Here is a 14,910-nt window from a genome sequence, read left to right as displayed (position 1 = left end):
GTTTTCACGTATTTGGAATATCTGAGAACTGTGACTCTTGTGATTTAGATTTTTGGAAGTGTTTCTCATTCAACTTCTTCCATGGTATACGGCTGTGAAGTACGCAGAAGTTCCTGTTGCTTTCAAGGAATTGAAGGCATTTTTTCCTCAGTGAGAACTACCTATTAAAACATGTAATAATTAAGTATCTGAATAAGATACTGAAGCCTTTTGAAAACCTATTTTCTGCCATGGATGCAGAGCCCTTTTAAAAATCTGATCCTAATTTGTATTGTAGATTAATTATTTTTTTTAAAATGGAAGTTTAAATTGGGTTTTAATACTTGGAACAGAGATCCTTTCTGCTCAACTGAGTAAAATTAGTGTTCAAACTTATTTGTTCTCTGTATAGGCCTTTAAAAAGGTATTTTGCAAAAAACGTTATGCACTATTGCATCCATTTAGCAGAAGTAGTGAAATATTGTTAATTCCTTATGGTCCGCAAGGGTAAATATGTGTTGTTATTTGCATAACAGTTATTACTCAATAGTCCAGAAGTCGTTATGGTCCACTGTGTTATCCATATTTGTTTCTTTTATAAAGTGTATTTTTGAGTTAAAAGACCCTGCAGATCCAAAGGAGTTGTAAAGCATAGTGGAATTTTTTTTTTCCTCTTTCATGGACTGCTGACCCAATAGGCTCTGTTGGCTCCCTCAGGGGTGTCAGAATAACAATCCATGTTTGACAAGATGTGTGCTGAAGGAGCCAGAAATTTAAAAAAAAAAAAAAAAAAAAAAGTAGTTTGAAGGTCCAGTAGACTGAGTTTCTAAATTAAATAATTTAGGAGTGTAACTCTTTTATTAATCCTTATTATGAAATGATTTATTCTTCTAGATACCATACAGGGAAGAAGCAAATAAGATTGAACAAATAATGCATATCATATTTACAAATGAAAAGCAGTGTTTTGCAACTAATTGCGTTGTTTCACTAATCATGTAAGTCCAGAAATGACCGAAGAAGCCTTTTAATCAGTCTGAAATCTTCCTAAAATTTATGTGAATGCTCCATCTCTTATACTGTCTTGTTGCTCTTTTTCACTGATGTTTTGTGATGCAAGATGCTTTTAGGAATTCCATCCCTAATAGAATTAGAGATTTAATGTTGGTATCTTGTAACATGTGTCACCTTAGGTTGCTCAGGATAAAATGCTTAACAACCTAAGCAGATAGAAAAGTTACCTTTCAAAATTAATTTCTTTTTTCAATTCTGAAAGAAGCCTTTTCAAAGGTGTAGGAATATTTACCGAGATAAGCATAGGTGAGACCTTTCATATCAAGTTTCAGTCAAAAATATATTATTACAGCTGATGTATAAGTCCCTGAAAAATAGATTTGTAATGGAAATACCAGGAGACCCTTAACTATAATCATTCTTGTTAGTGTAAATGCCTGGAAATGAATACAGTTTTCATTGATCTACTATTACGTGACACAAGTGACCAGTTACAGAGAAATCCATAATAATTCTAGTTAACTGGCTGCATTCAAAAATGCAGTTAAAAGTACCCACCCATGTGCATAGGCTTTGCAGAATGCTTTTGTGAGCTCAAGTCCCACATGAAACTTGTTTTGAAGTCTTAAAATGTCTAGATCTGATGCTGATTTTTCCACTGAGGCTATTTCTGCCCTGTTTTTACAGAAGATTTGTGGGTACTTAAAGACTTAAAGTGCAATACAAGATGGCTCCTATAAGGTCTCGGGCATCAAGTGTGAATGGGGACAGTAGTCTCCAAAACTGTTGCTGTGCAGTAGGTGCTCTTTTGAAAGGAAGGGATGTATTTGGTAGTTTTTATTGGCCAGAAAGTTCTAAGACCTTGCTGCCAGCTTTGTTTTAAGGTTATTTAAAAGCTGACGGGTCCAGTCATAGAAAGAGTGTGCTTTTTTTACTCTTAGTCTTGAGTTTGTACCATGACCAAATGCATTGGTGAGGCAGCATTAGGAGGCTCATGTGGTTCCTACTAGGGCCAAACCGCCTGTTAATAAAATGGAAGGCATCAGCTTACCTCAGTATCTTTCTGGCATCCTTTTTCACTTTGAGTTAAATGAATAAAAATGAACCTTGTTGTTCTGGATCATAAAATCATCTTGAGTAAGGTAGATGGTAATGCAAAGTCTTAAGTGTAGAATTTAATTTTGATTAACTTCTGAATTGAATTGGCTTCTTGAGAACACCATGTATGAACTTTAGATATGGCATCTGATATTTTAGACATCTATACCACAATAATATGCTGACTAGATAACAGTTAAAGCATGAAGGCAGCAATTATTTAGTAAAGATTCAGAATGAGAGATTTCAGTCAAAATTGCTGCTCTTGTATACGGAAAGGTTTTGGTTTAATCAGTTTTATTGGGAAACAATTTTTTTTGTAAGGAAGTATTTAATATTTTATGTAACTTAAATTATCTTGAGTTAAACTTTTTGAAAACAAAGAATGTGCCTACATGTTTTCTCATTAAATAATTGATACCAAAGAACGTTTCAAATGAAGCATGTAGTACTGGTGGCAGGTAAAACTATTGTTCATTTTTCTTTTGTAATTTTAAATAGTTTGTATTTATTCCTTTAAATATCAATTAGCAAATTATATTGGAAACCCCACCTTTTTTTTTTAAACTGGCTATCATATTATAGTTCAATAATACAACCTTTTTGTCTTTGTAGGTGTTAGGAACCAAAGTATTATTTATCTGGAGATATTAGTATTTCCACTTTTCTCAGGTTCTGTCTAATAGGATGCCACAGCTCTTGAGGATTTTTTTTTGCCTTTTTTGTCCAGACTCTGCTGTGCCTTTGTTGATGAATGACATAGAACCACCGTTCTTACATCACCACCTTAGGAGTGAATCCCTGTATGCTTCTGGCTGTTTGTAACTCAGTAGTAAAATTGCTGTTTGGCTTTTGAAAATTGTTTCTCAGAGTTCTGTGCTTGAGGAACATTGGCTGTCAAAAGTAACGTGTCACTGTGTGGTTTGGCTGGTGTGGACTCTGTGTGTACCTCTGCCACTTTGAAATTTACTATTCCAAGCTGCAGGATGTAATAGGCAAAGTAATGTGTTGAAACCACAGCATCGAGATTCAGGTCAAATATTAGTAAAAAATTTTAGTAGTACAAATACTGGAGGGCTGGAATTGATGATTTATCTTACTCTTAAAGAACCACTATGATTTCATTGGAGAGGTTATAGGTCTAGTTGATCCTACCTTGGGAGAAAAGGAAGGAGTGAGAAATGCAGAGCAGGAGTTCTACATCATAAACACATTACTTAATTACAGTTAGCATTCTAAACAAAGATTTTTGTTTGTTTATTTTGAATGATATCTTAAATGGGAAAGAACTGTGTTTGGGTAGCCTTAATTATGAAATAAAGGGGTAAGCCAATATCTGTGTTTCATTAGTTAATGGGGAACTGAATATTAAATAGATTTTTATAGATTAGTGCTATTAATCCACTGTTAATACATAAATTAATGCTGTTTCATAGCTCAGATGATAAATGACAGACTGCTTACTCAAGCTTGAAGTCAGACTGTTTTCCACAAATTGGAAAATAATTCTGTATATCTGATGGGCAAATCAGGAAAATAGTGTGGTAATGTATCAACAGAATAGCCAAATTGAATTATATCTGTATGACTCAGATTTTTACCTTAAATTTTGACTTTTTTTTTTCCTCACTCTTTCTGCCTCAAAAATGTATCCCTTAACCTTCCCTTCCTTTTTTTTATTATCCTTAAGATAAGGAAAAGTATAGTTGAGCTTAAGTAAAGATAGCCGTAAAAAAACCAAACCAACAGACATGCTCTGTAAGAGAAGAATGTATAGCAAGATGACATTTCTTTAATTGCTGGTTTTTATTTCCTTAGACCTGGTTAGAAAGGAGGTGACAAGAGGGAAAGCTTGGTTTGGGAAGGTAGAAAGGCAAAATCTTGAATAAGAGGACCTGGGAGGAAGAAACACACATGGAAGTAGGTTTGGTCCTATAGTATAGCAGCGTAGAGTTTTATGCTAGGTTATGAAAACAAACTTTGGTTTACATTTCTGAATGTTGTGATATTCAGGTATTCAAGCTGTACGAAAGCAGTAAGAACAAAAGTAATTTCAGCAATTAAGTGGCAGTATTTACATGTATTAAATTGTTTGATTTAGTTATGGTGGTACATATGGTCATACGGTAATGTATCATGAGCAATTATTTTGCACAGCTTAAACATTTTTTGCATTTATGAACCTAGAAGGACCCAAGTCTTTTAAGTTTTTATGTGCCGTATCATCAGTGTAACGGTGTTTATCTGTGTTTCTGTGTGATTGTATTATATTGCCAGATATGGACTAGGAATAATTTTTTTTGACCATAGAGAGCCCATAATGTCACCTGAAATCGGAGAGACAGTAAACTTGCTCCTAAAAGTGATTCTTATATTTTCTTTCAGATTATAGTTTAACCGACTTTCTTCTTAATTTTATTTTTTTTTTTTTTAAACTAATGAGGGATGAATGTTGTTTCAGTCTAGTACCTTTACCAGACACTGTGGTCAGTGCATTAGGGAAGACCGCATAAATTTAGGAATTTGTGTATGTTATTAATGTGTAAACTATACATTACAATTTCAGGCTTACTTTTGATATGTTTTCGGAACCTCTAGCACATATATTTCCATCATATGCCTGTGCTACAGTCAAGTGATTCTGGTGCTTATTGAGCAGATATCATGAATATGGTGGTTACATTGTTAACTACCTACAGATTTTACCAGTCATCTATGCAAGAATACTCATTTCTGAGAAACTTTTTGAAATACACATGTGCTGTGGTGACTTGGAAACATCACTTCATGGCTCCTTATTTTTATGAAATAATAAAGTGACTTTAAACCTCAGTGGTCCTAGTTGGAGTGTCCCATGGGTTGAATTCACTGAGATCAAAAATGTAAGGGTAGCTTTGTTTTTGTTGAAGTTAATATTTATATTGTGTATGTTTTTTCTGGGGAAGGAGGCTTCCTGCCTTGAAATGTATGGTTTTTATGTTGATTAGTATTTGTGGCTGGAGTTTTTGGGATTGATCATTATTCCATTTACAAACATGCTGACGTGGAGTTTTTGGTGTTTTGTTGTTGTTTGTGGTTTGTGGTGTGGTTTTTTGGTTTGGTTTTGTGTTTTGGGGGTTTGTTGTTTTTTTAATGCTAGTGTCAGTGTAAGCAATTGTCTGAGGTATGTTCTATGGCTAGCACTGGGTGCATTGAGACTAATAGTCGGGAGGGGGGAGGGGTGTGTGTAACTTTTTTTTTGATCAATCAGTTTAAGGAGAGGGACAGTCTAAGGTGAGGCTTTTTTGGTGAAATTGGCAGTTCGATTTCAATGAATGAATGGGTCTTGTCAGCTATTGAGGACAGAAGGGCTTCTTTGCCACTGTTGCAGTTAATTGCAGTCCCTAAGTGGTGGCTTTCACAGTGGTGTGTTGAAGGCAGTCTTGTTTCTGGAATCTTCTTACATCTCGTTTACTTATGATTCAGAAGAATGTTAATTTAAACTGTCTCTGAGTTACTACTGATCTTCAGGTTTTAGTGCAATATATATGTATTTTAATAGAGGCACCCATTTCTAGATTTTTGAGTTACTCATGTATTCTTCAATAATCAATTGAGAATATATTCTTTATGGAGTCTTGAAATGTATTTATGAAACTTTAATTTCAGAACAGGAAGTTAGAACATAATGTATGTGAGACTTCATGTTGAAATCTGAGTGGAATTGAATAGAGTTACTCAGCATCCAGACAAATTTTTGATAGATACTGGAATCTGATACCTCATTTGCAAATACATACGTGCACAGTGTTCCAAAGAGCTTGAAATATTATATAAACAATGGCTACTTATATTTGAGATCCTGCATTTTGATATATTTAGATGCTAAACCTTAGCATATAGGAACATACAGTAAGTGATAAAGTGAGAGCGTGTCCAAAGTAACCATGGAAGATGCTTCAGCCTACATGCTATGGCTCTGAAAGCCCATGTTCTTAAGTTTATTTAGGATCACTAGTATTTGGTAAGCATAACACAACCTCAGTTCTACCAACAGAATAGAATCCTAGGTGAAGTCATAACCAAATATTTACAAGATGCACTCTGTAAAATCTGAGATTGTAGAGAAAATGAGGTATAATTGTTGTGAATTAACAGCAGGCAACTTATCAGACTTGTGAAAGAAAGTAAATTATATGAAACAGTTTAAGCCACAAATAAACAGAAATTGTAATCACAAACCTTGAAAGTCTTTGTAGTGTAAATTGATTCAGATATTTGTAAGATACCTTTAAAATGCAAGGCTAACCTTAGTTTTAAATGTTTTGTGCTGCTGGGGAGAGAAATAAATTACTCAAATTGACTTGCAAAGAGAGATGGTTGGTCTGTCTTTGTTTAGTTTTGAAGAAACACAATACTATAGAAAAAAGCATTCAAACATGGAGGAAAAAAATGTTCTGTAAAAGATCATTGACTTGCATGAAGTCATTGACAAAGAGTCATGGAAAAAGATCCCAATGCCTGTGAAAGACAGGCAGAAGGTTTAAACTACTGAGAGTATTGTGGAAGGTCAAGGATCTTTTTTAAGGCTCAGTGAAATCTTTCGATGAGTCATTTATAAATGTTTGATTAAAGGTATAACAAATTAGTATTTTGTGGCTTTTTTTTCCCCCTTTTTTTGTCACTCAATACATCACAGAAGCACAGTAGGAAAGTAGAGAAAAAATTCTGAGGCACCACATTTGTGTGGTTTCCATCAATCACCCCCTTCTGTCACATGCCGGTGAACTCCTTTTTTCTACTGTTGGGTATTTCCAAGATACTGCTCATGCAGAAAGAAGCGGGGAGGCAAATTTTGATTGTTGTCTGTGAAGGCATTCTGCCTTCCTGCTGTGCAAGAAGTAGGATTTAGGGGCTGAATTGGCATGTTCAAGGAAGCTCTGTCAGATAATTAGCTGGACAAGGACTGATTTTTTTTTTTTTTTTTTTTAAATTTACTTATTTATCTATTTTAACTACCAGACAACTTTGACTACCCTGTAATAAGCCGTGAACTGGTAAATCTTGGGGTCGCTGTTCATCAGTGTAGCAGGTCACTTAACAGGGAGTATTATTTTTGCTATTACTCACTGAGCCTGTGGGTTAGAATTGTTGAAAGTGTTTTTGAATGCAGCTTTCCATCTGATTTTTAAGATCAGTGTCTTCCGGGGGAAGGATATAAGCCTATTATCAGGGCAGATTTTCACATACATTTATCTTTTGTGCTAAAAGCTGAACCTACTTTGCAGAAGTTGGTTATAATCAGGACCTTTTCTGTACTCGTTCTCCAAATAAAGTCCATGGTTATTAGATCTGTGGGTCTTTTACTGCTAATATTAAGCTTTCCTTTTGAGGAGGATTCTCACTCAGGAATCCTAAGGTGCGTGAGGAACAGCAAATTGCACTGTTCTGTGCATAAGGTCTGTGAGAAGGATAATATTAAAATTAATACAGGATGAATACAGTAAGAAGCTTTTAATTATGTTTGTTCTGAATGTTGATAAATCAATGTGTCTTCAAAACTCAAATAGAGAAGTGTGTATATCTATCTGTATATATTTGTAGGCTGGAGGAACTTGTGTCATTCTGAAGATCTAGAAGAGAATGCCAGTGTATATGGCTATGTGACCAGCTTCTTTGGTAAAGATGGATATATAGTATGTCATTTTGTAACAGGAGAAACCACATGCTGTTACTTCTGTTGTTTGGGCTGCATAAGCAGAATATGTCCTTGAATTTTCCTTCACCTTCCTTTTTTAAGTAAGAGGTAAGTGAAAACTTAACTGAGAAAGATAGATGAAGGTGGGTTATGGACAGGGTGTGGTAAATCAGCATTTCTGTATTTTAATACAGTCTTGTTTGATATAGGTCTTGTGAATCTTTAAAGCGAAAAATACACAGTTCTGTTTTAAATACACCACTTCTTACTCAACTTTCATCTTACGTTAAAGCACCCTTAATAGCATCATCAGTCTGCTCTTCAATTGTCAGTAATATCAAATCTATGAAACATAGTTGGTTTTGAATTTGAAACATTGATTTGCTTTGTAATGTCCACTGTATAACTGAGGGCTTATTTAAATTTCTCTTAAAAAAGTACTTCTGAGATTTAATTTTAATTTCTATATGCTACTCTTCCAGTGTGCCCTTGTTTTGCATGAAGAGACGTGACATTTGCTTGAGAGTTGTGGCCCTATTTTTTTTTTTCTTCCCTTGTGCAATAGTCCAGTTGTAAGCTTCCCTACCCTTGACTGTTTTCAGATGCTACTTTATTCTTTTACTGTAGGATAGTAAACCATAACATAATTTGTTCCTTCCCAGTCTCTAGTTTAGGTTGGGTCCACATTATTGCAGGCTGGGAGCCCATTCTGCATTTTGAAAGCAACTCTTTTTTTTCTTACTGATTATAGAACGAATTTAGGGAGGGCTAGTCTCCTGGGATAAAGTCAGCCCTTGTGACTTTTATGCCCTTCATGAATTTTCCTGTCACATTTTTTACTTGCTGTTTGACCACAACAATGTTGGATAATACAGGCACACAAATAGTGCACATATGAAAGCTGAAATACATTCATGGACTTCTTTGTATTGAATACCAGCTGAAGTGCAAACCTTTCCTCATTATAGCTCATCTATTTCTCCACTGTTTCATCTTACTGTTTGTTGTTCATTGATTTCTGTCAGTTTGACCTGACTCTGCAGTGCTTGTCTCTCTTCCTTCCCCTTGTGTGTATATGTAACTGTTCCCATTCGTTCAGTTCCCTGGGTCTGTTATGTTTATTTTGCCTAATACAGTAAAATGGTTCAACATCAACGGCTCATCAAGTGTAAGCATATTTACAAACAAAAAATGTGAAGGTGAATTTGTAGTGTGTAAATGTCTGACCATTGGCCTTAATCTAGCTGGCACTGCTGTTATATCATGACACTGACTGTAGCAGTAATGGCAACCTGAGTGCTTACCAAGATGGAAAAAGAAATTCTGCATGTTCCATTCTCACATGTTCATTTGCTGAGGGCGTATATCCTCTAAGACATAAGCATATGCTAGAAGTTAAGCTCATAAGGGGTTTGCTGAACAGTGTCCTTTCGATCATCCTGGTTTCAGTCTGCAAAATTGAATATAGCTTGGAGGTGGGGAAGTTTTCCACTGTAACTAATGGTAATGTCATAAACAGGATTATGTCTTGAGTTGTAAGTGGCAGATTAGACAACCATCAAGAGAGAAAATCTGTTTTCCAGGAAATATTCTCAGTGAGAAAGAACCTTAGGAAAGAAAGATAAAATGTCATATATAGGCAGAATTGTTTATATGCAGAATATTTTTCCCAAATTTCCCTTGAGGCATCAGCTGTTCTCTGAACATCCAAGAAGTTAGTTGTGCTTCTGATCAGCTTCCCACACATTCTCACCCACACCACTTTGCTGTGTCATCTTAATGTCATTTTTAAATACTAACAAAAGAAGCATTTTGTTTATAACGTAGAAATAAAAATCTTGAGAAGGTAAAGAATGTCTTTTGTATGTTATTTTAGCAGATCAAAGCTGACTCATGAGTAGCAAATATGAAATAAAGTAATTAATGTATTTAAAATCCACAATTCCTGAATTAAGGATTTAAGAAGTACTTTGATTATAGTTATCAGATTTCATAGACTTTTTTTCATATGATTTTTCTTATTTTTAGAAAGTTTACCTTGCTGCAAAGTATTACATTTAGAATATATAACAGTATAGCAATTTGTAAAACCAGATGTAACTGGTGCTTTAAATAATTGAGCATGCTAAATTGAACAGCGGCCAGGTGCACTGAAGGCCAACTAGGAAGATGGAAAGCAACCTTTCTGAGGGGGGAAGAAAAAAAAAAGTGATGGTATAATTTACTTGGCATGGGAAGTTTTAGTCAATTCTTGCCATTTACTGCCTTTGTGGTGGCCTGATATAGGAAGTTCGTAGAAAAAACAGAAATATGTTACCTCCACCATTGCAGGCAAGCACTCATGCAAGTTATCATTTGCACCAAAACAAAAAATTTTCAAGATTACTGAATTTACACCATGTAGTCTCTTGGAACTGCAAGGTGAAAAAATTGCTCCTTCAGAGGTCAGTGAAGCTTGAACTGGTTTCTTCCGGGGAAAAGGGAGAAAGGTGTTTGATTTGGGGATGAGAGCTTGATCTTGGTGGCACAACGTAACAGATGTCTTAAAAGAAAAAAAAAAAATGTTCCAGTTGTACATGGAAATCACCGGTAGTATATGAATAGCAATGGGAGAAAAATTATTTGTATTAACTATATCCCGTGTTATCAGTAGAACAAGTGCTCTATCGCATCTCATGTACATTTCTAGGCCAAAATCAGTCTAGTTTTTTATTTGCTATTTGTTATTATTCTGGCTAAACAAAATACTTCATTTTTTTGTTGGCTATTGGGAAACTTGATTTGGATTTTGATTGAACTGGGGTGGTTTTGAGATATTTGAAGTGAAATCCTCCATGACTAGACAAAAAGAATGCTTAAATTTGAATTAAGATTTAATTCAATTCATGTAGAAGTTGACTTCAGCTTTTAATTTTTGCTTAACAGTATCATGAGTTTCTTCACACATGGCATAGTAATAGCTTCCAAATTGTGGGGTATATAGTGCTACAGTTGCAGTTTATGTTGCAGTAGCAGCTACCAGCCCTTGTAATGACCCTGTTGTAATAAGGACAAAGATCTTGTGCTTGAAGGAGATGAATTGCAATTTTTGTCTCAGTGGTAAGCAACAGTCTAGCTCCCCTGCTATCTGAAAGACTCCCCAAAAGATTAATTTAAAAATGTGTATAAAAGCTTCTGCAAAAAGCAAGACAGAAACACTGTGTAGCTGTCACTAAATGCAGCGTTTTATGACAGACTCTACTTCTGAAGTTCACTGATGAGGAAAGTGTTTCCAGGACCAGTAGTATTGTAGTGCAAACTCGCAAACTATCCACTGTAGAAACATCTACCACTAGAGGGGCCAAGTTTTATCACACTTGGATTGTGTTTCTGTATTTAAAAGCAAACAAACAAAACCAAGAAGAATAAGTCCAGAAAATTTTCCACTTATTTTCCAGTAACCTATGGCTTGCAAAAGTAAAATAGCTCGAGTTGCTACATTTTATGGGCAGAGTTTTATTGGGGTGTGTTACGTATTTTGGTTTTTTTCTCTCTGCTTGTGTAGTTATACCCCTGATACCAAGAACCTGAGACTTAATGAACTCATGTAAAAAGCAATGGTGTAATAGATGGTTAAGGCTTTGATTAATCCCTTTATCTGAAGACCTCAAAGGTCATTCTTTATGAACTTGAGCGGGCTGTTAAACATTGGAACTCTCTCTTGAGTTAGACCAATGTTACAGTAATTTGTTGTTACCCAGTTACAAATGCATCCATTTCAAATCTGGCATAGTAAATACCAGTTGACCATCTACAGCTGGCTGAGGTGGGAGAGGGCAGTGGCTTGGCTTTTTCTTTCCTTTCATTTTACCCTTACATCTACTTAAAAGAAAGAATTGGGGAGAGAATGAAGCTAAGTAATTACTTTAACTGTGAATGGGCATTAACTATATTGTCTGTTGCCTTTGATAAGCAATTGTTGCTTATCATTATCTTAACATATGATAAAAACTTTAAAAATATTGGAAAGACATGGGTTTCAGGAGGGCCTCTCAATCCTACTAAACTCTTACCAATCCTATTTTACGGACAGCTGAATTAGTTTCTTTGTTAGGCTTTTAGCAACATGACTATGTTAAGCATCTGATAGTAGTAAGCTTATGTGAGAGCAGACTTTTCTCTGTGTTCCACTATCCCTTGTGCCTGGGCTCCCAAGATGCTACTTATATATCTTTTAAGTGATGTGGAACAACGGTGCTGTTCAGTGTATCACCTCTGACACAGTGTTTTACACAAGTGGCTACGTTATAAATGAGACTTCAATTTTGTGGTTGCATACCATGATTACTGACTTTAGAAAATTTTCCCTTCCTTCAACACCTGAGTTACAAGAACTGACAATAAATATTTTTCTTCTAAAAACATTGATGGCTAAATCACAGCTGGAATTTACATAGATCTTTATTCATGAAGGTAAGAGCAGTTGCCATATTGCTTCCGTCTCAAATTAAGTCCTCACCAGCAGAAAAGAATTGCTACATAGGGCTGTTCTCTGTCATGTTTTCTAAATATAACTCAACAGCGGTCTGGTTTCTGGAGCCATCTGCATTAGTATGTCTAGAGAAAATAAAATACCATATTAGTCATTTATTTTATAAGCGAGCATAACTTGGCAAAAAAGAAAATAATTCTTCATAAGGAAATGCCCTTTTAAGCAAAGACATAGTTCTTAATGTGCTTAATGTGGTACAGCATAGAGGTTTTATGAGACTAATGATTGTGCTTGTTTCCTGTTCATAGGCACCGAACTGTAGAGGCACTTTTTTAAGACCTGGTTTTGAGACAGTAGTAATTATTCACCTTCTTCTAAGATTTTTCACTTCCTGTGTTTTCAGCCTAAAGCATTGTCTAATAGGGAAAGGTAGTGACTTCTCTAAAGGTGAACCAGAGTAGCAGAAGGGAAGGAAGTTTAAAATGAACAGGTGGAACTCAGGTAAGCCAATTTTTCCAGTATATCAGCAGTATCAGTTTTCTATAACTATTGTCTTTATGAAAATACTCTTTTAAAGTGACACAGGCAAAATAAAATAACCGGCATTTGATCTTCTCTGTAATGTTGCTAATTCTTTTCTTTATACTCATATTTTTTCTGTCCTTTCTTTGATTTTGTTGCCTTTGTGTGTTTTGCTTGTAGTGATAAATTGTAATCAAACCTTTCTCGTTGTTCAGACCTGTAAAGAAATTCACAGAAGGGCAACCATTTAAAAGCAGCATTCCTTGAGTTACCATCACTAAGATTTTATAGGCATACTATTAAGTATTCCTCTCCTACTAGAAAAGGTTATGCTGTCATTACATTGCAAATCAAAACTGTGGGCTGCAGTTCTGCCAGGAATCCTTCTGCCTGACAGTGCCACACTAAATCCCCAGTGTGATCTCTTTGACTGCTCCTCAATGCATTGCTGCTATTACTCTGCATTCCTTTATATTTGTGTGGTGTTTTTTCTGTTTGAGTATTGGGCCCATCTTATGTATACTCTTTCTTTTCTGAATTAAGGTGTGGCAATAGCAGCAGTTGACTTCACGGTTAAGCATTGGGAGGAAGCTTTGTTGTTGTTGCTTTTCTTGTTTCTTTTTTTTTTTTTTTTTTTAAACCCAAGTATTTTTCTGGAGGTAACTGTAGTATTTATAATGATGGGAAACATTTCCTTAGGAGCCTGTTCTTTATAGTAAATAATGCTACAGTAGAGGCACTTTGACTTATGAAAGCTCCAGACTGTTAATGCCTTCCCCTTCAGGCTTCTGTTGGCACTTAGCAGCTTTCTCTGGAGGCTGCGCAGTCTGGCTGCATATGCCCCTTTTTTGATTAAAATTTAAGACTTTGTTTCAGATGTCAAATTGACAGCTCAAACAGTCTTCAGACAGTACCTAAGACTTTTAGCTCTATGTTTATCCACAAACTTTGACTTGTTGATTATTTAAAAAAATTTGAAATAACTCCTGCAGTGACTGCCTTTGAAATTTACTAGTGACATCCATACAGTGGTAATTAAGCTAGAACTTTTGTATATTTGGAAGTAACCACTCTAAAGTATCATTGAGTACCAACTCCAGGTAAGTGCTGCCTTTTCCATTTATGATACTTCTAATGCATGCATTTCTATCTATTCTGTGTAGATAAAGTTTGATACCATTTTTATCAAATAGACACTGTTTATGCGATCAGTTTTCCTCTTGAATCTTTATAAACTTTCCTTAAGAAGGATGTCAGTGTGTGGCCTAGAGAAGAAGGAAATATGGCTAGAATACAGCATGCAATCCTCTGGGCTGACAAAACAATTTGTGAAGGGTGATTTTACTGCATCATGTATTGGAGCATCTCAGCACTGTCATGGGGTTTCTCTCAGTTCTGTAAAAAAAAAAAAAAACCAACCCTTGAATATAGGAGCTGAACCCCAGTTTTCCTTTAGCCATATTCCTGCTGTCTATCCTGTGTAATTTGAATGGCATATTAGATAAATGGTCTAGTTAACTTTAAATGTCTAATTATGAGCTTCTGTCCTGGCTCTAGGCTGTCTGTAGCACAGTGGGAATCAGTAGCATAACACTTGTTAACTAAAAAGTAGTGACAATAGCACTTACATTAGAGGCTAGGTCTAGTCCGTGTTCACAGAAGAGGGGATGATGTATTAATTACTATTAATACATAATGATTAGTTAACAGCTTTTCCAGCTACTGTTAACCCATTTTTCTTAACACCTTTTTTTAACTTTTTTTCCTTAACACTTCCCAAACCTTTATTACTAAACAAAAACAGTGAAACAAAAAAATGTAGGATAAGAACATTAAGACAGACTACGAAAAACACTTCTGTATTCCTGTGACTGTGCAGTGCTTTGAGAAGTTAAATGGAGTACCCATTCATACTGCCTGTAAGAAAGCAAATTCAGCAGCAATGAATGTGAGAACATCTGGAGTACAAGCCAAGTATCTAGGTCAACAAATGATGGTTAAGTTGTTGCTTTAAAAATGGTACAAGTTAAGGATAGTGGTTGAGCCTTAGTTCTGCAGGATTATCTTAAAGTCGTACTTTTTTGTTGCTGTTCAGCAATTTAATTTATCTTTCAAGTTGCTGGGAGAACGTAATTTTCAGCTTCAGCAG

The 14,910-nt window shown here is 35.4% G+C and overlaps 1 protein-coding gene across 6 annotated transcripts in view; it reads left to right on the top strand.

Moving 5' to 3' along the window:
• Window positions 1–14,910, top strand: part of GABRB2 (gamma-aminobutyric acid type A receptor subunit beta2) — a 169,931-nt gene that overhangs the window by 11,226 nt on the left and 143,795 nt on the right. Inside the window, exon 1 of one of the 6 annotated variants that reach the window (XM_074838526.1) lies at window positions 7,799–7,876. The exons of 4 other annotated variants lie outside the window; for them this stretch is intronic. The gene's annotated coding sequence lies outside the window, so the exon portion shown is untranslated. Of the gene's footprint in view, window positions 1–7,798; window positions 7,877–12,655; window positions 12,741–14,910 lie in introns of those variants that run through there. One more of the 6 variants, XM_074838527.1, reaches the window with a different exon arrangement.

Source organism: Strix aluco, chromosome 13, assembly GCF_031877795.1.
Source record: "Strix aluco isolate bStrAlu1 chromosome 13, bStrAlu1.hap1, whole genome shotgun sequence".
In the NCBI taxonomy this organism is placed as follows: Eukaryota; Metazoa; Chordata; class Aves; order Strigiformes; family Strigidae; genus Strix; species Strix aluco.
This window is presented reverse-complemented; position numbering and strand designations above follow the sequence as displayed.